This window comes from Manis pentadactyla, chromosome 2, assembly GCF_030020395.1.
Source record: "Manis pentadactyla isolate mManPen7 chromosome 2, mManPen7.hap1, whole genome shotgun sequence".
Lineage (NCBI taxonomy): Eukaryota > Metazoa > Chordata > Mammalia > Pholidota > Manidae > Manis > Manis pentadactyla.
The window spans coordinates 92,229,613-92,252,973 of record NC_080020.1 but is presented as its reverse complement, the minus strand read 5'-3'; the positions used below and the strand labels follow the sequence as shown (position 1 = coordinate 92,252,973).

The following is a 23,361-nucleotide window of genomic DNA, read 5'->3' as shown; positions in this document are numbered from 1 at the left end:
CAACAAAATCCCTTTTGCTATGTAACATAACTTTTTCACAGGTTCCAAGAACTAAGATGTGGACAACTTTTGTGGGCTGCTCTGCCTGTCACAGTTTTCTTGGGTATAAATTTCACCTCTCTTCTATCTGACTGTGGATAAAATGAAAGTTCCTGTGGCCAGGATTCTCACCTAGCCCTGACTGGCTAGCTCACTTCATACGTGCGGGCAATACTTGCTATTGACACTATATAAAGAGCTCCGCCCAGTGGTCTGGGCAACATGGTGGCACCGCTGCAAGGCTGCAGAGCAGAGCAGAGGCTGGAATGGTGGCAGCGCTGTGGACAGAGGCCCAGAGGATGGCTGTGCGGGACAACTGTGCAGGCAGAGAGGCCCAGAGGCAGAGACTGGCTTGCTGCACGCAGACTTGCTCTGAGTGAACAGGATTTTAGTGACTGACCTACCACCATGGAAATAAAGTTGGGTATAACCCTTTCACCCCAAGAACGTTCTACTGTCATTTCTTTGGTCACACTGAATCCATAGAGAACTTGCCTGGGGCTGAAACTCATTGGCAAGACATGGACCCTCAACCTAACTAACAACTTTGTTGTAGTGGAGCACATACTCCAATTGTTTTCTGAGAAAAGATGCATGAGAAGAATATTTAAAACTTTGCATATCAGAAACTTTTTAAATCTCATACTATATTCGTTTCTAGATTGGAAATAATTTTCTCTCAGAACTTATTTTTTATTTATGTTTCTGTCAGAAAGTCCAATGTCATTCTAATTTCTGAATCTTCATAAATGATCTATTTTTTTCCCCTTGAGAGTTATTGAGATCTTCTCTCTGACCCATTGTGGAGAAAATGGAGGTTCCTATGGCCAGGATCCTCACCTGTCCCTAAACTACTTGATGATGTAACTGGCTTACTGCTAGGCTACTGCTTCCACACCCATAGGCAGTAAGTTATTATTGACTGAGTCACTATATAAAGAGCTCTGACCAGCACTGTGTGGAGGTAGAGACAAGGAGGATTACAGACCTGCAGACTGTTGGATGCAGACATAATTCTAGTGCTTGACCTCCTGCCAGGAGAACAAGCCTGGTGATAAACCCTTTTACACTAAGAACGTTCCGTTGTCATTCCTTTGTCTCACTGAATCCACAGTGAACTTGCTTGGGGCTGAAATCCATTGGCAAGACACTCATGTACTTTGAAATTTCACAACTATACACTTTGGTATAAGTAATTTTAACCATTGAGTTGAGAGTTTGTGCCATATTACTTTTCAGTTCTGAGAACTGTTGTCCTGGTTTTCTTCAATAATTCCCTTTCTTCTATTTGTCTACTCACTATTAGATATTTGACCATTTGTAGCCTAAATGCCATAGCTAAAAACTGCAGTACAATGTTGACGAGAAGTAGCAAGACTGGACATCCTTGTTTTATTCCTGATCTCAGGTGAAAGTATTTATTCTTTCATCATTTAGTATGCTAGATTTTATCAAGTCCTTTTTGTTCATCTATTGAGATGATCCTGTGATTTTTATCCTTATTCTAAGACTGTTTCACATTGATAATTTTGTATGTGAAACTGTCCTTGTTTCCTTAGATGAATCCTTCTTGGTCACATTGTAAAATGCTTTTTCTATGTTGCAGGATTTCATTTGCTAGTTTTTTGTTGTGGAATTTTGTAGTAATGATCATAAGGTATATTGATTTATAGTTTTTTTTCCCCTGTGATGGAGTTGTCTGGTTTTGTTACTGATTTCAGTGGATTCTCAGGTGGGAGATCATTGCATACAGCCCTAGTCTTGGGACAAGTCTCCAATTATGCCTCTTAAGGCAAATGGAGATTTCTGTGTTGTGCAGAGAGAGCTATACAGTCTTTAGAGTTCTTCCCTAGTTTCTTTCCCCTGCCTCAAGACAACTAGTAAAACTTGCTTTTCATATGCACAAACTTATTTATAGTCTTTTGATCATTTATTTTCATTGCTCTGCTTCCAGAGTTTATGGCGTGCTGGCAAGCCAACAAGGGGCCCTCTCCCTGAATAAACACTTTTGATTTACTTCTGGTCATCAACTCACTTACCAGCTGTACTTTGTGAGGAGCGGAGTCAAGAACACTTTGTGAATCCCAGTTGCACATAGGTGTAACCTTGGGCACAAGAAGGTAAGAGACTCACTCCCGTGACTGGTGCTGCCTTAGGAAGAGTCTTGGGCGTGGAGCTGGGACTCGGGCACGCGAGTGGATTTGGCAGGGAGCAGACCCGGGTGGGCCGGAGCTTGCAGCTCCTGGAGAAGAGGCACCGGCACTCCTGTTGCTCTGGTAAGCTAAGCAGGAGGCGACAGTTCCCGCTGGGCCTGCCGGCCGGCGCGGAGCAGGGTGGGGCGCCGCCCACGAGGCGCTCGGGCGGGAGCCGCAGAGGACAGGGAGCCGGCGGCGGCGGCGGGAGCGCCGGGGCGCCGAGACCAGGCGCAGCTCGAGCGCTTTCCGCGGGGTTTGGCTCCTGTCGCTTCCCGTCTCGCCGAACCCGCACCGCCGCCGCCCGAGCCGCCACGAGTCCTCGGGGCCGGGCTGCGGACGGCCAGGGACGCCTGGAGGGGGCGCGGAGCCGGCGGTTCTGAGGCGCCGACGCAGGTACGGACGGGCGGCGGGGCGCGCCTCCCGAAGGGTCTGGCTTCGTCCCGGCCCGGCCACGGTGGCCCGGGCCCGCAAGCGCGCCCAGCGAGGCCGCCTGCGCCGAGGGCTGGGCTGGGGCGCCTCGCGCCCCGGCCTCAGGGGACGCGGCGCGGTTTAACTTTTGCACCTGAGGCGCTCGCAGCGGCCTCCGGGCGCGGCCCGGCTGAGGGTGGAATGACGCGAGTCCGGACTCGGGAGCCCGGGCGCGGGGTCCCTCCCGATCGGAGCCGAGAGACGGCGTCCTGCGAGGTCTCAGATCGCTGCTCGAGCCGGCACACGCCCCCTGTCGCGGCCGGTTCCCTTCGCACAGATCCGCTTTCTTTTGTCTGGCCCATCTCGGTGTCGGCGGCTCAGCTGCTGCCGTCGCGGCCTTGGCGGAGAGTGCGGACGTCTGCTGGGAAGGGGTCGAGGGAGCCCCGCGCGGCCGGCGGAGGGCACAGAGATCCTGGGGGCGCGGGGGTTATTACAGGTGCCGTAATTAGCGCTGAAGTGTATGTTACGGAGGTCTTTTCGAGATCGCACTCAATATTTAGGTAGCGTCTAATAGTTTCAGGTGCACCTGGGAGAGCATTCATTAGTTAACTTCAAAGGAGCATTGTGTGGGCAGGTTACTATTAAATTAACCCGTTTTGTAGACCAGACCAGCTGAGACACCCACAAGTAAAAGTGATTAATTTCAAAACGAAGCAGTCAGCCCCGTGGGAGCTGTGATCAGAACTTGTCTAAGAGTTGTATTTGCGTAAATGCAGTACTCAACCTCAATATTGCGCTCTCACAGTGCCCACCTAATGCTCATATTTTTATTTAACTCATTAACTACTAAAATATTTCTTTAAAAAAATCCTTTCAGACTTCTGGACTAGTACCCTTAAAAATGATCTCAGAATCATTTCAGCTGTTGAATGGGAACACTGGAGTCATAGTAAGGACTAAATTCCTTTGTCTTCCGTTGGTCAAATCTTAAACTTCCTCCAAGTGTGGTGCCGCTGGGAGCCCAGAGAAACTTAGTGATTATCATAGCAGAGACTCTAAATATTTATTTAATGAGTAAATTCAATGGAGGAGGCAAACTCCTAGGTGTCCCTGAATACTGGGCAAGTTCTCTTTACTCATACAAAAATAATTAAAAATTTAGAATAGTCATTTTAATAATTTCAATGAAAATTATAGTCATGTACTTATGTTGTGCTTTTTTATCTCTCAAGAACTATCAACTTACCCATTTTTCTAGGGTTTGCACTTAAATGATTTTGCCAATGGATCTTTCATTCTTCCATTCTTCCATTTTTCTTTCTCTCATTTATAATATTGGTTTTTTAAAGTGAAGATATTTTTCTTCTCAAACTCAAGGAAGAGGTTTTTCTTTTTTAAGTTCTTTTTTGGTAAAATAGACTTAAGTAGAACTTTCATGAATGTATCTGAGGATACAAACAAGCCTCTTTAACAAGTAACTCTCATACATCAAGAATTCTTCCAAGCAAGTATGGAATGAATTAATAATCATTTTAATAGATCTCTATAATTTTTTATGGTACACCTACCTCATGCCTTTTTATCAAGCAGCATAAAGCTTAAAAAAAGTGACTTTAATTTTGCTGACTATATAGCACAAATTTTCGGGCACAGTTTACCTAGACTTAATTATTTACTCATGGGATAAACACGTAAAATTCTCTTTCCCTTACACAACCTTCACTCAGTCATCTGAAAAAAGAATGTAATCAGTCCTTTCTCTCTTATGGGATATTGGGGGAATTAGTGAAGTAATATCTGTAAATAATTTTGAATTTGTGGAAGAAAGCTGCTTTGCCACAAGTGTGACTAGAGTATCATGAAACACTGGCCCTCCCCCAAACACACTGTCAATTATGTTTTTAAAGAGAGTGGTCATTTCAAGTAGTCACTTAGAATGCTAAAAACTTATCCCAAAAGTGCTGCTGCTATTCACAAATGTTTTGAATCTTCTGAAATTTCTAGTCAATTTATAAGCAACAAAAACATGATTTAGAATCACTTTTATAAGCACTTGCTTTTGTTTGTTTTTTAATCAACAACAAAACTGTGTAACTTGGTTTGAACACCTGTTTTATTTGCTATGGCAGAGTAATTTTGCATGATTTTTTAAATTAAGGAATCATTGATAGACACTCTTATGAAGGTTTCACAAGAAAAACAATGTGGTTATTACCTTCAACCTTATTATCGAGTCCCCCCCATACCCATTTGCAGTTACTGTCCATCAGTGTACTAAGGTACCACAGAGTCCCTATTTGTCTTCTCTGAGTGGCACTGCCTTCCCTGTGACACCACACACACCGTGTGCACCAATCATGATACCCCACAATCTCCTTCTCCCTCCCTGCCCACCTGCCCTTGCCCACCCCTACCCTTTAGTAACCACCAGTCCCTTCATGGAGTCTGTGAGAATGCTATTTTGTTCCTTCAGTTTTGCTCTGTTGTTATATTCCAAAAATGAGGGAAATCATTTGGTATTTGTCTTTCTCTGCCTGACTTATTTCACTGAGCATAATACCCTCTAGCTCCATCCATGTTGTTGCAAATGGTACGATTTTATTGTTTCTTATGGTTGAATAGTATTCCATTGTGTATATGTACCACCTCTTCTTTATCCATTCATCTGCTGATGGACACTTAGGTTGCTTCCATATCTTGGCTATTGTAAATAGTGCTGCGATAAACATAGGGGTGCATATGTCTTTTTGAATCTGAGACCTTGTATTCTTTGGGTAAATTCCAAGGAGTGGGATTCCTGAGTCGAATGGTATTTCTATTTTTAGTTTTTTGAGGAACCTCCATATTGTTTTCCACAATGATTGAACTAGATTATATTCCCACCAGCAGGGTAGGAGGGTTCCCCTTTCTCCGCATCCTCACCAGCATTTGTTGTTCTTAGTCTTTTTGATGCTGGCCATCCTTACTGGTGTGAGGTGATATCTCATTGTGGTTTTAATTTGTATTTCCCTGATGATTAGTGATGTGCAGCATCTTTTCAACTGTCTGTTGGCCATTTGAATTTATCCTTTGGACAATTGTCTCTTCATATCCTCTCCCATTCTTTAATAGGGTTATTTGCTTTTTCGGTGTTGAGGGATGTGAGTTCTTTATAGATTTTGAATGTTAACCCCTTGTCGGATATGTCATTTACAAATATATTCTCCCATACTGTAGGATGCCTTTTTGTTCTGTTGATGGTGTCCTTTGCTGTATAGAAGCTTTTTAGCTTGATGTAGTGCCATTTGTTCATTTTTTGTTTTGTTTCTCTTGCCCAAGGAGATGCATTCAGGAAAAAGTTGCTCATCTTTGTATTAAAGAGATTTTTGCCTATGTTTTCTCCTAAGAGTTTTATGGTTTCATGACTTACATTCAGGTCTTTGATCCATTTTTAGTTTACTTTTACATATGGGGTTAGACAATAATCCAGTTTCATTCTCTTGCACGTAGCTGTCCAGTTTTGCCAACACCAGCTGTTGAAGAGGCTGTCATTTCCCCATTGTATGTCCATGGCTCCTTATTGTATATTAATTGACCGTGTATGGTTGGGTTTATATCAGGGATCTTCAGTCTGTTCCATTGGTCTATGGGTCTGTTCTTGTGCCAGTACCAAATTGTCTTGATTATGGTGGCTTTGTAGTAGAACTTGAAGTTGGGGAGCATAATCCCTCCAGCTTTATTCTTTCTTCTCAGGATTGCTTTGGCTATTCGAAGTCATTTGTGGTTCCATATGAATTTTAGAACGATTTTCTCTAGTTCATTGAAGAATACAGTTGCTATTTAGATAGGAATTGCATTGAATCTTTAGATTGCTTTAGGCAGGATGGCCATTTGACAATATTAATTCTTCATATCCATGAGCACAGGATGTATTTCCATTTATTGGTATCTTCTTTAATTTCTCTTATGAAACTGTCTTGTAGTTTTCAGAATTTAGGGCTTTCAGTTCCTTGGTTAGGTTTATTCCTAGCTATTTTATTCTTTTTGATGCAATTGTGAATGGAATTATTTTCCTGATTTCTCTCTGCTAGTTCATTGTTAGTATATAGGAGTGCCACAGATTTCTGCATATTAATTTTGTATCCTGCATCTTTACTGAATTCAGATATTAGATCTAGTAGTTTTGGAGTGGATTCTTTAGGGTTTTTAATGTACAGTATCATGTTATCTGCAAACAAGTACAGTTTAACTTCTTCCTTGCCAATCTGGATGCCTTTTATTTCTTTGTGTTGTCTGATTGCCTTGGCTAGGACCTCCAGTACTATGTTGAATAGAAGTGGGGAGAGTGGGCATCCTTGTCTTGTTCCCGATCTTAAAGGAAAAGCTTTCAGCTTCTCGCTGTTAAATATAATGTTGGCTGTGGGTTTGTCATATATGGCCTTTATTATTTTGATGTACTTGCCCTCTATACCCATTTTGTTGAAGTTTTTATCAGGAATGTATGTTGAATTTTGTCGAATGCTTTTTCAGCATCTGTGGAGATGATCATGTGGTTTTTGTCCTTTTTTTTGTTGATGTGGTGTATGATGTTGATGGATTTTCAAATTTTGTACCATCCTGGCATCCCTGGAATAAATACTGCTTGATCATGATGGATGATCTTTTTTAATGTATTTTTGAATTACGTTTTTTAATATTTTGTTGAGTATTTTTGCATCTATGTTCATCAGGGATATTGGTCTGTAATTTTCTTTTTTTGTGGTGTATTTGCCTGGTTTTGGTATGAGAGTGATGCCTGCTTCACAGAATGAGTTTGGAAGTATTCCCTCTTCTTCTACTCTTTGGAAAACTTTAAGGAGAATGAGTATTAGGCCTTCACTAAATGTTTGATAAAATTCAGCAGTGAAGCCATCTTTCCAGCGGTTTTGTTCTTCAGTAGTTTTTGATTACCAGTTCAATTTCGTTGTTGGTAATTGGTCTGTTCAGATTTTCTGTTTCTTGCTGGGTCAGCCTTGGAAGGTTGTATTTTTCTAGAAAGTTGTCCATTCTAGGTTATCCAGCAGTTTGTTAGCATATAATTTTCATAGTATTCTCAAATAATTATTCTTTTATTTCTGTGGTATCTGTAGTGATTTTTCCTTTCTTATTTCTGATTATTTTTATGTGAATAGACTCTCTTTTTTTCTTGATAAGTCTGGCTAGGGGTTTATCTATTTTGTTTATTTTCTTGAAAAACCAGCTCTTGCTTTCATTGATTCTTTCTATTGTTTTATTCTTCTCCACATAATTTATTTCTGCTCTAATTCTTTATTATGTCCTTCCTTCTATTGACTTTGGGCCTCATATGTTCTTCTTTTTTCTAGTTTTGTTAATTGTGAGTTTAGAGTTGTTCATATGGGATTGTTCTTCTTTCCTGAGGTAGGCCTGTATTGCAATATAATTTCCTCTTAGCACGGTGTTTGCTGCCTCCCACAGTTTTTGTGGAGTTGAATTATTGTTGTCATTTGTCTCCATATATTGCTTGATCTCTGTTTTTATTTGGTCATTGATCCATTGGTTATTTAGGAGCACATTGTAGAGCCTCCATGTGTTTGTGGGATATTTCATTTTCTTTTTGTAATTTATTTCTAGTTTCATACCTTTGTGGTCTGAGAAACTGGTTGATACAATTTCAATCATTTTGAATTTACAAGGCTCTTTTTGTGGCCTTGTATATGATCTAGCCTTGAAAATGTTCCATGTGCACTTGAGAAGAATGTGTATTCTGCTGCTTTTGGTTGTAGAGTTCTGTAGATGTCTGTTAGGTCCATCTGTTGTAATGTGTTGTTCAGTGCCTCTGTCTCCTTACCTATTTTCTGTCTGGTTTTTCTGTCCTTTGGAGTGTGTGGAGTGTTGAAGTCTCCTAGAATTAATGCATTGCATTCTATTTCCCCTTTTGATTCAGTTTGTATTTGTTTCACATATGTAGGTGCTCCTGTGTTGGGTGCATAGATATTTATAATGGTTATATCTTTTTGTTGGATTGACCCCTTTATCATTATGTAATGTCCTTCTTTGTCTCTTGTGACTTTCTTTGTTTTGAAGTCTATTTTGTCTGATACCAGTACTGGAAATCCTGCTTTTTTCTCCCTATTAGTTGCATAAAATATCTTTTTCCATCCTTTCACTTTTAGTCTGTGTATGTCTTTGGGTTTAAAGTGAGTCTCTTGTAGGCTGCATATAGATTGGTCTTGTTTTTTTATCCATTAAGTGACTCTGTGTCTTTTGATTGGTACATTCAGTACATTTACATTTAGAGTAAATATCAGTAGGTATGTACTTATTGCCATTGCAGGCTTTAGAGTCATGGTTACCAAAGGTTCAAGGTTAACTTCCTTACTATCTAAGAGTCTAACTTAACTCACATCATAGGCTATTACAAACACAATCTAAAGGTTCTTTTTTTTTTTTTTCCTCCTTTTTCTTCCTCCTCTATTCTTTATATATTAGGTATCATATTCTGTACTCTTTGTGTATCCCTTGATTGATTTTAGGGATAGCTGATTTAATTTTGCATTTGCTTAGTAATTAGCTGTTCTGCCTTCTTTACTATGGTTTTATTACCTCTGGTGATGGCTATTAAACCTTAGGAACACTTCCATCTATGGCAGTCCCTCCAAAATACACTATAGAGATGTTTTGTGGGAGATAAATTCTCTCAGCTTTTGCTTATTGGGAAATTGTTTTATCACTCCTTCAAATTTAAATGATAATCTTGCCAGATAAAGTAATCTTGGTTTATCACATTAAATACATCATGCCACTCCCTTCTGGCCTGTAAGGTTTCTGCTGAGAAGTCTGATGAAAGCCTGATGGGCTTTCCTTTGTATGTGATCTTATTTCTCTCTCTGGCTGCTTTTAATAGTCTGTCCTTATCCTTGATCTTTGCCATTTTAATTACTATATGTCTTGGTGTTGTCTTCCTTGGGTCCCCTGTGTTGGGAGATCTGTGCATCTCCATGGCCTGAGAGACTATTTCCTTCCCCAGATTGGGGAAGTTTTCAGCAATTACCTCCTCAAAGATAACTTCCTATCCCTTTTTCTCTCTCTTCTTCTTCTCCTACCCCTATAATGTGAATATTGTTCCATTTGGATTGGTCACATAGTTCTCTCAATATTCTTTCATTCTTAGAGATCCTTTTTTCTCTCTGTGCCTCAGCTTCTTTGTATTCCTCTTCTCTAGTTTCTATTTCATTTATCATCACCTCCACTGTATCTAATCTACTTTTAATACCCTCCATCGTGCTCTTCAACAATTGGATCTCTGACCAGAATTCATTCCTGAGTCCTTCAATATCTTTCCATACCTCCATGAGCATGTTAATGATTTTTATTTTGAACTCCCCTTTCAGGAAGATTCATGATGTTGATGTCATTTAAATCCTTCTCAGGTGTTTTATTCATAATTTTACTTTGAACCAGGTTCCTTTGGCATTTCATATTTGTATTTGCGCCTTCTAGTGTCCAGAAGCTCCTCTGTCTGGAGCCGCTCAGCCCCTGAAGCAATGTTGGGGGTTGCAAAGGCGTGGTGTTGGTGCCTGGGAGGAGGAAAGAGCTGTTTCCTGCTTCCCGGCTGCTATTCCTGTTTCCAGTGCCTGAACCATTGTGCCAAGCACCCAGGTATAAGTCTCTATGCTTTGCGTTTGTAGTTGCTGTAGGCAGATCTTTCCTCTGGCTGTCCTAACTCCAAGGTAAGTTTTGCTGGTTTGCCAGCCAGGTTGTCTTGGCCGGGAGAAAGGCACAGTAGGCTGTATATCACAGATATGGTCCTTGGAGCTGTGTAGCAGAGCCAGGGAGCTGGAGCCCCTAAAGATCATGAAAGCTCCCAACCTTCTGGAAAGAGTGCACTTGGACAATTTTGTCTATCTGTCCTTTCTCCTGAGCAGTAAGGTCTGTGCAATCCTTGCCCCTTTAGCAGCCCTCTTGCTAAGGGCTTCCTTGTTAGGAAGTCTCTCAGACTGCCTGCCTTTCTTTTGTCCCAGAGCTGCCGGATATGGATCCCTGCTTTCCACAAGCAGGTGGAACCTAAGTCTCTCCAGGAATTCTGCCTGTCTTAGCTTTCCAACCCCCTAATCACGAGAGTGCCATGAAAGTACCATGAAATGTAGGTTTGTGCTCCCAGGGCAGATCTCCAAAGTTAGGTATTCAGTAGTCCCAGGCCTCCACTCCCTCCCCACTCCATTTCTCTTCCTCCTGCTGGTGAACTGGGGTGCGGGAAGGGCTTGGGTCCTGCCAGGCCACAGCTTTGGTACGTTACCCTGTTCCGTGAGGTTTATTCTTTTCTTCAGGTGTATGCTGTCTGGTGTAGTCCTTTTTCCTGTTACTCTTTCAGGATTAGTTGTTTTAATTATATTTTCACACTAAATGCAGTTTTAGTAGGAAGCCTCTGTCTCACCTCTCATGTCGCCATCTTTAATCTAAGTGGGTATGTTATATAAAAGTTTTAACATCACATAAACACAAGGATAAATATAATGATTTAGAATTGTAAAGTTGCCTCCACATTATGTTTTGAGTATAATGCAGCTGGGTCAAAATGGCCTCATTGAAGTATAAAATTACCATTTTCAAAAAGATTATTAGCAAGTTGTGTATGCAAAACATTTTCCTGATCATACCCATTACCAGATATATTTCTTTTCCTCATTTCTGGGTTGTTCGAACATTTTATAACAGTACTGTATGTATTATAAGTGTCAGAAATCTGTTGTAACTATATTAGCAGTTAAGGATGTATTGACTTGTTGCTCCAAAAAATCATCAAGGAGTTTTGTGATAAATGTGTTAAATCATTTTCTGAAGTAACAGTTAGAAGTAGGGAATTTTCTATACACTCCATAGCTTTAGAACAGAGATAATGATATGGCTGCAAAAAATTCTCCATTATACTGCATAAAAAATGCATAATCAGGAGCATATAAAAAGGAGTTCTATACTTTTGATATTCAAATAGAAAAAAGTTCCATTATTTAGCAAGCTAAATCTCTTTTTAACTGAGAATGAATAGTAATTTTGAGAGAAATCACAGATTTTAAGAGACAGACTGTTGAAATTACAACTAAATTATCATCAGGCAAGCAGAAGTTCTCCCCTAGAGTGGCCCTAAGATGAGCAAGTGTGATGGTAACTGTCATAAACATGCATATAAACATATGCATATAGTTTATACACGGTTTGTCTCCCAGATAATGGTCCATGCCCATCTCCTCCCATCCATGATTTGTACCTTGCCTCTGTCCTTCTAATCATTGACCTTCTTCATCTTTGATTGCCACCTTTATAGGCAGACGGTAATTGGCTCAAGAGGGAAGGAGTCTCCAGGAGGGAATGAGGATATCTGTTTCAAGTATTAGAATTTAGAACTAGCTAAGGCTGTAGAGTCTTAAAGCTTCCTCTACTCTAGTCAGGCATTATATTTTTCTCACCAAACAACCATACCCTACTCCAATTTAGTGTTTTGGCTTATATTATTTTCCTTGCTCAAGAAACCCATTCCCTTCCATTCCACTTGACTAGTGCTATCCAAGTCTTTTGTATTCTTTAAAACCAGCTGGAATACCACTCTTTTTCCACAGAGCCTTCCATGACTCCCTAGTTCTTGTTTTTAGTTTGCCATATAGTTCTATTTGTAGATTACTTTTGTGGTTTTGATTATTTCATTTATTTTAGTCTTGAACTTGTCCACCTAGATTTTTTTCCTTCAAAGATACAAGTTATACCTTAAATACATTTTTTTCCTTAAATTTATTTAACACCTAGAACACTGGATAATAGCTAGACATGTCAGCTTATAAAGTTAGATCTACAGAAGAAATTTGTTACTCAAATACTCAGGTAAGATTTCATCATGTTTCATAATTATGTAAGTCACTATTCTCATAGAAAATAGATAGCAGGCTCAAATAGGGTAACCGGAAAGAGTTTAATATAAAAAGGTGTACCCAGGTTAAAACAAACCAGCAATAGATGGTGAAGCATCCCAGGACTAGCAATAGTGTCAATCATCTTATAGCTGGGCCTGAAGTGGTGAGAGAAGGGAACTTCTTTTATTATCATATTAAAGGTAAGGGGACTGTTACCATAGAATCCCAATGAGGGTAGCCACGCGAGGGAGGCTGCTTGACTACAGCTGTGGCATTTCTGTGGTCTGACAAGGAGGAGAGCTGGGGGAATAAATATCCCACCTTCACTCTCTTCCAGCCCTCTTATTCCCTGCTGGTGCTTCCCATTGCTAAATCCAACTGGAAGCCAGAAGGAAAGGGAGCCCTGCTGTTGCAAGCCAAAAGTCAGCCTCCTGGAAATTAAGAGCAAGTTAGAAGAGGTGGAGACTACATCTGGAGGCGGGGTGCAAAGAATATTGTGTTATACTCATCAAATGGAGAATGTTTCAGTTACAGTTATATATACCTTTTTGTATTACAAATGGAGAATGTTTCAGTTACAGTTATGTATACCTTTTATTTCAAAAAATACTTCCTTTTTTTTTTTTAGTCTAATTCAGTTACTAACATTCAAGAACATTATTTATGATTGATGCATTTCATATGACCCACTACTCCCTTTTGTGGTTAGCTGGAATGGTAATGTTAAACATACTCCTCAGTGATTTATTTTTTCATATTTTAAGTTTTGCTTTTACAGTGCACAGGTAGGAGACAGAACTGTCTGCCGCTAGCAAAACTGTCCTTTGTAATTCCAACCACATAATTTATCTGGATCAATCTGGACTGCTGTTTTCCTTGTGCCATTTTCATGGATCAGTGTTTTTCATCTTGGTATATGTGGTTCTCAACGCAGACATTCTGACTCATGCAAGTTTAGGATAAGGCTTGAGCATCTGCTCTTTTAAAAGCTTTCAGATATTTCAGATGTACAATATGTGAGAACCACTAGGACAGGTTGTCATTTTGACCCAAAAGTTTTGGTTGGAGCCCATTTTTCCCCCTCAATGTGTTTATAGTGCTCTAGTAATTAAGGGTGAAATGGAAGTCTAATGCTGCTTTATGTACTCTTCAAAGCAAAATAAATGTTTTAGATTCTTCACATTGATAAATGTTTATGATATAGGATGCAAAATATCTGGTTTCCATGTTAATAAGACAAATAAATTTAAAAACTTTTAAAAAATATAAAGTATTCAAATATACAATATATAAAATAATAAATGCTCATATTACCACCACTTAGTCTCATAAAATATTAACATTTTACCTTTTTTCTCATTAAAAAAAAAGATGTTAAAGTTAAAATGTAAGCCCCTTAGATCCTTTCCTAGAGTTTCCATTATCCTAAACTTGATGTCTGTCATTCCCCTTCATGTTTTATATTTTGCTACGTATGCATGTATCAAGAAATAAAATATAACATTGTAGCACATGCTTTAAGAGCTTTTATAACTGTTACTATGCTATGTGTACTATTCTTTAATGTGTATATTTCTGCAGGTTTTTTTCTTTGTTTAACATAATTTGGAATTTTTTCTAGATACATGTAGTTTATTAATTTATTTTGCTATATAGTAGTCTATTATATCAATGAACAAAAGTATATTCATTAAATCTATTGAGCACATAGTTTTCCAATTTTTTGCTTCTACTGCACAGTGTTGCTAAAATGAATGTTCCTTTATAATGTATTTCCTTATGCATATATAGACCTGGGAGTAGAACTGCAAATCCATAGATACAGGTTCTGTCTTATCAGATCTGGCCAAATTGCTTTCCAGAATGGTTGTGCCTAGTTATGCCTCTCCATAGCAGTTTATGAGATTCTTTTTGTTACTCCATATCATTTTCATACATGGTATTGTCACACTTTCAAATTTTTCCCATTGTGGTGGGCACAAATGGTATCTCATTTTAATTTTACCTTTCCTGATTTCTGATGAAGTTGAACACTTTTTATATGATTATTGGCCATTTGGGTTTCTTCTGGGAATTGTGCCTTCATATTCTTTGTTCATTTTTCTATTGGATATTTGTCTTTTTTTAAAATTTGTGTTGTAGAAGTGTAGGTATTAATAATTTGCTTACATATGCAGATTTCTTCCTGCCCATGGGTTGTCTCTTAATTTGGTTTTTATTTTCTTATAGTGAAGTTTGAAATATGAGTATTTTAAGTTTATCAATATTTTCTACTGTCTTTTGGAACAGCTTTATAACTCAGCATGTAGTCACAATCTTGATCTTCCTAAGGTTTGCAGCTTTTTACCTTGCTTTCATGAATTCTTTCTAGTTAAGGAAGTATACAAATAAATAAATAAATAAATATGCCAAACAGTTAATCACTGGAGTATACATAAAGCTATTCATAATTTGTGTAAGCATTTTCCAATTTGAAAATGGCATCTAAATAGCAGCCTCCAGTGTAGCTTTTTCTCATTTTTCATTAAGTTCCTATAAAGATGTAGATAAAATGAAGATTTACCACAAAAGCAAAAAGCAAAAACACAAAAACCAGGAGGCAGTGACCTTATTAAGAGACAGATTGTCTTTGGTTGAGAAGAATTTCTGTATAAAAGCACCTGCATTCCCTATCCCACCATTACCTCTTGATAAAGACTGCCTGGTAAATACAGGCTCAGAAGGTCCTTTCTGCCCCTCCAGTCAATTTGCCTAGATACTTAGGTCCTTTACCAACTAGCAAACTGGAAAGACATACTGCTTTCAGAGGCAGAAACTACTGGATATTCTGTCACTTTCTGTGTTCTAAGCAAATTCCAGGAAGCCAGTAGGTAGAATGGGTAGGGAGTTTGTGGTGGTTGCCACAGAACATTTGGAGACCTGCGACATGAAGAGCCCCAGTTATAAAATGTAGCAGCAAATATTGTTACAGTCGCTTTATGGGTCATGTCAGTTCCTCTCCCAGGGAAACAAGCTATAAAAGGTAGTGCAAGATGCCCTCTCTGAAGAACAGAATAGAGAACAGAAAACTAGACGGTGAGAGCCTATTATAGATAGGGAAACTAGACTGAGTGCTTTGTATTTTAGCAAGCTCTGCCACCATAGATCTGAGCAGGTAGGCAGAAGAGTGACCAGAGAAAAGTTCCTCACCTTGGCTATTTAACACAAAGTTTAGGCACATCTCTCCATGATTGAAATGTATAGGAAGAAAAAGAAATAAAGCAACTTTAAGGTGAAACTCTGAAATACTACAGAACAAAGGAAGATTTATTAGTGAAAGGAAGTATCATATAACAATAATTTCAAAGATTTGGTAAGTAGTAGTTGCACAAATGCTCTGCTTTATGAATCCATAGTGATCAGTTTGTGCCTCTGGTTCTGCAGATAGTGAAATGTGTAACTACTTCATTGATTTTGTCAGGGTGATATTTTAGGATTTCTTATAAGATTTTGTATGAGGGGAAAAGTGCAATTGCTGCTTTCTTAAATAGTTCTCAAAATATTGAACTTTAAAGAAATTTTACAAATTAGATCAACTTCATTAGGAGAGAGCTTACTAATTACTAAAATTTTCATCGTGAAGCTATGGATGTAGGATTTACTGAGTCTGAGTCATGGATAACTGTTCTGAGGTGTTTCTCTAATAATTTGCTTTGCATTTTCAACAAGGACCCTCCTTCAGTATGGAGAATAAAATGCTTCAAGTTGTCATAAAGTAAAACCTTGATGACGAACTATTTTTGGCCCAAAACTTTTGAGGTCGTTCATTTGCTTATTGTTTATTGAGTATATAGGATGAAATATCTTCCTCCTCTCATAGTTCTTCCTTGGTCTGTTGGAGAGATTCTGTCTCATTCTCCCTTTTCAAAAGAGTCAGCAAAGAAGCTTCTGACTTCAGTCCATCTTAGTCTTCTTCCCACATTTAAATCTGCTCAGATACTCTTCAGAACTCCAGATTCTTGAATCCCACTTTGTTACATAATAGTTCTATTTGAAAGGTGAGTAGACATCTCAAACTTCATATATCCAAAGCTAAACTCCTGATCTGCCCCTCTTGTTCCCCTGCATCTTTCCTCATATCAGTCAATGGCAGTTCCATCTCACAGTTGCTCATGTCAAAAAAATTAGAGCCATATTTTCATTCCTTCATCGCTTAGACCCTAGATTCAATTTTTTCTGGAAATCCTGTTGGCTGTACTTCAATATATATAGAAAATTTGACCATTACTTACCACCAGCACAGCTATCACCGTGATCTGGGCCTTACCTTTTGGCTGGATACTGCAGCAGTGTTTTTCCATTATAATACAACATGCCATTCCAATATCATATCTGGAAGAAGAGTTAATTGGTAGTTTTCATAGCCACATTTTGCTTTATAATAAGATTTTATTTCATACTAAATCTAGTAAGTCGTTTAAAAAGTGCTACCTTATGCCATTTTTCTTCTCTAATGTTAATTATAAATAAGCAAGAATTTACTAGGGAGGGGGCAGAATCTTTTGGAAGCACAATATATGCTAGGACAAGCATTTCAGTTCAACCAGGATCATATGAGAATGTACATCATAATTTAGTCTCTGAATTGGGCTTTTCCCCCATGTAATGCTTTATAATGTACTTGGTCAGAGGTTTGGCTCATAGGTGAATTTAAATTAAGAATGTGGTTTAGACTTGATCTGTTAGAATTTCCTTTCAATGCCCAAAGGCAGAGAGCAGTAGGCTCTAGTTACCTCTAATTCAGTTCAACAGCACAAGTAGTCATGTACCAGGCATCTTGTGGTATTGTGAAGCACTGTAAAGACTGGAGACACTGCTATGTCCTTTCTCTGGAGCTTAGAATTTAGAGGAAGAAACAAATGTACACATCAGTATAATACCTGGTGGCACAGTGGCATGGATAGCCAGAAGATTAGGTAATAGTTTAACTATCTAGAGACAAAGGCTGTTCAGGAAAAACAGAACAAATAATAAAAATGCCAGGAGTTTTAAATCCCTTTGGGGGGAAGGTGATTGGGTAAATAAATAAAATAAGGAAGCCCAAGACTTTGGCTTCCAGGTCAGTGCTTTACATACTAGGAGATATGTACTTCTTTTTTGTCTCTTATCTAGCAATCTTCTGTAGTAACCTAGTATAGCTGCCTAAAAAGTCTCTCTGCTACCTGGAAGAAAAAAGGATTTTGAAGTGAGGTCAGTGTGCTCATCTTTGCTGCCACTCTCTCATCTGAATCCTTTCTTGATTATTGATACTTGACCCATCGAAGACTCTAGCCATCCAGTAAAAGCATGGCAAGTTAGATAACTGCTAATGGTCAACTTTCTATTAAGGCCATGAATGTTTTGTATCATTTTAATATATTTCACATAAAGTAAGGATGTTTTAGTCCTTATTTACCCTTCTAAGAAATCAGCCTGAGAAATATTTGGGGAGAGAAGCCTGCATTTGCCCTCAGGCTCTTTACTTAGATGTTTCCTTATAAGGACCCTGACACTTTTGCCTCATTTCTCCTACCCAACTGGCTTATAACCCTTCTCAGGTTCTCTCATGCTTTCACGGTACATGGATTTGTTACTGTGTTCCCTGACAGAATAGTAGGTGCTTGGCAAATATTTACTGATAAATGAATATCAGTAGCATGAAAACAACTTAAAATTAATTTTCAAAAAATCACTGACTATATTTTCTTCTTGCTGCTGTCTCTTTGTGGCTCAATAAGAAATATTACTGGCCTTTTTATTTTAAATATGTTTAGATATATCCTAGATTGCTCAAAAATCTCCAAAAATGACTAACCTATTATTTGGAACAAAAACTTGCAAACTCATAGTATGATGATGCCTAAGATTTGTATCTGAATATAAATGTACACACACCACTTTGAAAAGTATATTTCAATTTTCCTCACAATTCTATTAATTCTGTTTGTGATTTCTACCTTCTCTTACATTTTCTGCCTAAGAAAGTAGTATGTGAGAAGTTAATATATAAGTCCTACACACTATTACTTTCATTCATCTTTAGAATTTTTTCCTTCTTTTATCAGAGTGTTAGCAGTTAAAATGGACCAAATTAATCAAAATATAGAAGTTGTAAAATGTCTGAATTACTTCAATGACTTTTTTACAGTTCTTAAAGGTGTGACTTGTATTGAAAGACTATATAACTGAGCATTCAAGACCGAGTGTCCGAGGTATGTTTGTGAGAAAAAGAAAGGAAGGAGAAATTTAAATGATAAAAGAGGTAGTGTTCAGCTGAGACTGAGTGTTGTGTGTAGCTTAAGGAGCTAAGAGAGAATACAGGAAGTATCTGATATTTACAACAGTATCAGATTCATATTACCTTTTCTCCTAAGATTGAATATGCATTGCGTCATGCCTAAGAATTCAGCAAGCCAAGGGAAGGTAGAAGAGAAGTAGAGAGAAGATGGGTGAGAGATGCCTAGATCGTAATAAGGTAGTTTGAACTATTGAATGCTTTGATATCAACAAAAGTTCAGTGTTTTCCAAGAAAAATATTTTTGGATATGACTACCATTTAAACAGTTAAAGTTGTTGAAGTTAACTTTATAATGTTCAAACTGCAAAGTGTGTAACATCAATTATTGAAGACAACTAAGGTCTCTCTCTGTAATTCATGATTTAGACTCTTACCATTTGGAGGCTTCAATTGCCATTTTTTAGTTATCGCAGCTACCAAGTTTAGAATGACAGAATTTACACTTTAGAAATCACCTCACCCAATCTCCTATTTGTATGTGTTAAGTACTGATACTGTTGAGAAAAATGGAAAACTGATGTAAGAGGGAACCTGAGTCCTGAGTTAGGGGTCAGCTTTCACCAAGTAATACATGTTCTAGAAAGATCTGCTGAACAACTAAGACATATAAATTCCATAGGAATCTAGCCATATCTATAAGACCCTGTTTTAATTTCTGTTTAACATAAGATTATTTTGGGGGTCCTGGTGTGCTTTTATATAGTTCACAAACAAATGTAGTGACTCTTGCTTTGAAAACTTAGTCATTTATATTTTTTCAATTTTTTACAGACCAGTAGTTAATAGTGTTATTAATACTTCTTTTCTGTGGACTGCTTGGATTTGAGCACATTTTATTCCAGTTCTTCTGTGTTCATAATACTCATACATCAAGAAGATCCAACATCAGCAGGGGAAGCTGACATGGTATCAGTTTTACAAAATAATCAATATCTGTACAGTTTATTCCCAAAAGAGTAATTACATATAATGTTCTGCTCATGTGAATAGTTGTTGGTTCTGAAGCTTGCTTATGCAAAACAGTTGTGGATTATTTCTGGGATTACTGTGGCCTATATAATGATGAAATTTCTCTCACATTAGGAATATGCTATTTATTTATATTACAAAAGGAATACTTCTCATTTCACAGAGACATAACATTCCAAGCACTTCCAGTATACAACCTTTAGGTGACTTATTATGCCTCAGTCTAATGGCTAGAAATACACCATGGTGCTTATAAGCAAAACAGTACATACCATGTTTAATTTAAGCTCCCCAAGGGCACAGGCAGTTTCGATCAGTAATAGAATATTCCTATTCTGCAAGTCATTTTCTCTTTGATTTTCATTGTCCTTCCCAAAAAACTCCTGCCAGATATTAGTACATTTTTGTTAACCTTATGTGTACAGGAAAGAAATGCTCTACATAAAAGAAATGCTCAAATTTCCTTAAATAGTTCTAATTTTTTACTGCTGTCATTGCAACAGAGTAAGACCAACAGTCTGTATTTATTTTTCTCTAGAAAGTCTTACTCCTTTATAAGAGCTAAGACTGGTTTGGTTGTACATTAAAGAGGAATCCCATCTCATCAGCATCAGATGTGCTCCCATTGGCATATTTATCCATAGATCTCCTGCTTTTGAGCCAGTCTTTAGCATATGTAGAGATATAAATGCTTCATCATTTGGGTGTTAGAACAAGATACTGACAGTCAAGGTTGATATTAACCCTTAACTGTAGTACATTTGCATTAGCTTTTCTTAAAAAAGTTTTTTTAAGAAATACATGCTCTGAGATGGTTTGAATTAGCTAAATCAGTTTAGTGTTTTATTTTCTAATATGATATGCATTATTCCTTTCAACTATTACCAATGTTACCTCCCTTGTTTTTTTTTATCTTGTCTTCATCTTATTCTAGTATTAAGAAATATACAGATAATTGATAAGGGAGCTCTAAATTCTTTGGCCATTTCACTTTTTGATTTTTCTTTCTTTTCACTAACAGATGACCTTTATTTACCTTTTGAGAAATTATGAGCTTAATATTTTTCTCTTTTATGCTGGTACTTTTATTCTATGTGTTCTATAATAAGAAAGACACACAATAAAGCATAAATATTCTAATAATGTCAAAATTGAGAAGACTGGCTCAGGTTTTACAGGTACTGCTAGGGACTAAATTTTGTCCCTCCCCAAATCCATATGTTGAAGCCCTAACCCCCAACCTAACTGTATTTAGAGATAGGGCCTTTAAGGAGGCCATCAAGGTTTAAAGGCGGTCATAAGGGTGGAATACTAATCCCTAGAGGACTGCTTTCCCCTTAAGCCCCTGGATCTAATCACCCTTCTCAACAGAAGCCAAGAATAGGTAAGGGGTTATACCAGCAGAGACACTGCCAGTTTGAACTAAAGGAGACAGAGGAAATAAAGGCTTTCAGATTTCTAGGGTCCTACAAAGGAAGACAGTAGAGCTCTCCAAATTACAAACATGCCTTCTCCTTCAAGGTGGGGAAGAATGACCTTGAGGGTAACTCAGAGATAAGCAGTACTGCCATTGCCTCTGGGCCCAGAGCTCATTGTCCCAGAAGGCAATACTACTGTCCACTGATTTTGAGAATGTGAGACTACCTCCTTAGTTTCAACTGGCCAGGCTGTCCCTCCCTGCCCATGGCCTCAGGGGCAAGGCTGCCTCCCATGGCCCAGTGTGTGGAGCCTGTGCCAGTGGACAAAAGACAAAGCCACTATCATAGTGGGTCCTGGAAGGCAAAACATAGAACCAAAGAGAATTATTGTTGAGCTTTAAGGTCTAATGGAATTTGCCTCGCTATGTTTTGGACTTGCTTGGGTCCTGTCACCTCTTTCATCTTTCAGATTTCTCCTTCTGGAATATTTATCCTATGCCTGTCCCACCATTTTATTTTAGAAGCATGTACTTTTTCTGGTTTCACAGGTTCACAGCTATAGAAGAATTTTCCTTCAGGATCAATACATGCTTCAAGTCTTACCCATACTTGATTTAGGTGATACTTTGGACTTGGAGTTGGTTCTGGATTGGGTTAAGACTTTGGCGGCTGTTAGGGTAGGATGAATGCATTTCGCACATGAGAAGGACATCGATTTGGGGATCGGAGGAAGGAATGTTATGAACTGAACTGTGTTCCTCTAAAATCCCTATGTTGAAGCCCTAATCCCCAATACGATGGTATATGAAGGTAGGGCCTTCGAGGTAATTGAGGTTAAATTAGGTCATAAGTGCGTGACCCTAATCCAAAGGACTGTTGTCTGTATAAGAAGAGGAAGAGACACCAGAAGTACATATGCACACAGTGAGAAGGTGGCTGTCTGCAGGCTAGGAGGAGAGCCTTCACTAAAACCCCAAATTTCTGGCACCCTGATTTTGGTTTCCAGATTCTAAATCTGTGAGAAAATAAATTTTTGTTGTTCAAGCTATCCAATTTGTGGTATTCTGTTATGGCAGCTAAAGTAAAATAGTACAGGTATCATACAAGGTAGAATTTTTTCTTATATTTGGAAAACCAATATTGATTTCAGATTTCAAAGGAAAGGCCACTTTTAATTATCTAAATAGCCAAGACAAACCACTTTTTCTGTTAATACTAGTAACTTTGAGTAAGTAAAACTATTATTAGATAACCACATTTTTTTTAACTAATAGAGTTTATTTTTAGAGCAATTTCAGCTTTACAAAGAGCAGAAAGTATAGAAAGCTCTCATATTCCCTCTCCCTCTGCACAGTTTGTCCTATTAACATCTTGTGTTAGGGTGATATACTTGTTACAAATGAGGAATGAATATTGTTGTGTTATTTTTAATCAAAGTCCATAGTTAATGTCAGGGTTTACTCTTTGTACTATATAAAATTCTGTAGGTTTTAAAAAATGTAAAATGTCATGTATCCACCATCATAGTATTATAATCCATAGTTTCACTACCCTAAAATTCTCCTGTGTTCTACCTATTCATCCCTCTCTCTCCCTAATAATTAGATATTAATATATAAAGATGATGAAACTGCTGGAAAACACTAGTTTAACATTCTTTCTTTACTATTCTGATAGAAAAGTTAGAAAATGTCACATTCAAAGTTCTATGCATGAAATACAAAGATGTCTTTTCTGTTGTCTGACTTAAAGATTAACACATCAGTCAATGTAAAGAATAGCACATCACAAGACTGTTGTCCCTATGTGAGAGGTCTTCACATTAGACTACCTATCTTGGCCCATTCCCAATTGCTCAGGGTTTGGATTCCAAAGTTGTCTTTAGTCTTTAGTTTTTTGGTGGTGACAGGGACTGAGACTGTTGGCCCACATAAAACTGATCCTTTCACTTTTATTTATTTTTTCACTTTTATAATTTAGAGAGCAGCAGGGACTGATTCCTACATCTTCCTCATTCTCCAGTTTTTCCTTGGAGATGGATAGGTAATACCACTATATGCAGAGGTAGGAAAAAGTACATCTCTGATTTCTTGTCCCATTGGAATTCCTTGATTTCCATCTATCTTAAAATACTG

At 38.2% G+C, this 23,361-nt stretch overlaps 1 protein-coding gene across 3 annotated transcripts in view; it reads left to right on the top strand.

The window, feature by feature from the left end:
- The first annotated feature begins 2,439 nt into the window (after positions 1–2,439).
- RNF180 (ring finger protein 180) overlaps positions 2,440–23,361 on the top strand; it is a 174,014-nt gene continuing 153,092 nt past the window's right edge. Inside the window, exon 1 of one of the 3 annotated variants that reach the window (XM_057494892.1) lies at positions 2,440–2,627. The gene's annotated coding sequence lies outside the window, so the exon portion shown is untranslated. The remainder of the gene's footprint in view (positions 2,628–23,361) is intronic. The other 2 variants (XM_036887897.2, XM_057494891.1) reach the window with 2 other exon arrangements.